Source organism: Macrobrachium nipponense, chromosome 24 (assembly GCF_015104395.2).
Source record: "Macrobrachium nipponense isolate FS-2020 chromosome 24, ASM1510439v2, whole genome shotgun sequence".
Taxonomy (NCBI): Eukaryota; Metazoa; Arthropoda; class Malacostraca; order Decapoda; family Palaemonidae; genus Macrobrachium; species Macrobrachium nipponense.
Genome location: NC_061091.1, coordinates 30,094,230 through 30,095,196, shown reverse-complemented (window position 1 = coordinate 30,095,196; position 967 = coordinate 30,094,230).

Below are 967 nucleotides of genomic sequence, written 5' to 3'. Positions count from 1 at the left end.
AGCAAGTTCAGGAAAGTTTTCCTTGAGTCGCATGGTGATCTCTCGGTAATTTTTTTTTTTTTCATTTAAGACCCTTTTTCATAAAAACTATCATGCTTATGGTCCCATAAGCATCGTCTCTCCCCCCATATCTTCGACCAAAAACTGTTCTGCCAATCTTGTCCACTTGTACCAAAAACTCAATCTTACATCTGATGGCTTGAAATGCGCGCTCTCCGAGATATGAACAAATAAAGTCGACGGTAGCGATGGGTTGAATTCGATCGGTACCGTTTTCAAAATTTGTGACGACGACACCAGAAAGTCGTCGTCAAAACATGAAAAGTTGACGTTATATTTAAAAGTCAACGGAAATTTCGCCAGTGTGACAGCGCCTTAAGCATGGCCTAATATTTGTAAATTAACTTTCTACTTTTATAGCGTTATACCGAAAGTTATTATGATTTCTTTTTTAGACAAAGCCACAGAGAAGTTAGCCTCTGATTAAATGAAATATAAATAAGACAAGTTGGTGTAAAAAAAAAAAAAAAAAAAAACGAAATCCAAGTTATGTGCGCATTTAGCGTTGGTTACATGGTTAGGCCTATTTCAAAAATCAAGGAAATATATTTTCCAGCTTGTTAGGTAATAATTTCATGGAATTTCTCGATTGTGCAAATTTTTGCATGCGGAATTGCGTTCAGGGTCGCACCAAACAAGTATTTTGCGTAGGTTTCCACCTTTTTTTTTTTTTTTTTTTTTTGCCAGTGCACAAGTGAGACTATTCTTGTCCATACGATCCGGAGTGTGAATATGCTTGGCGAGCATTATTTTAATTCGAGTATCCCTGTTATGCTCTCTCTCTCTCAGGAAGTTTTATCTATCAGGAATAACCAGAGGTCTGTTTTAAGAATCGAGCACTAGGCCTATTGGTCATGCTCGGGTGCTTCTTTATATATATATATATATATATATATATATATATATA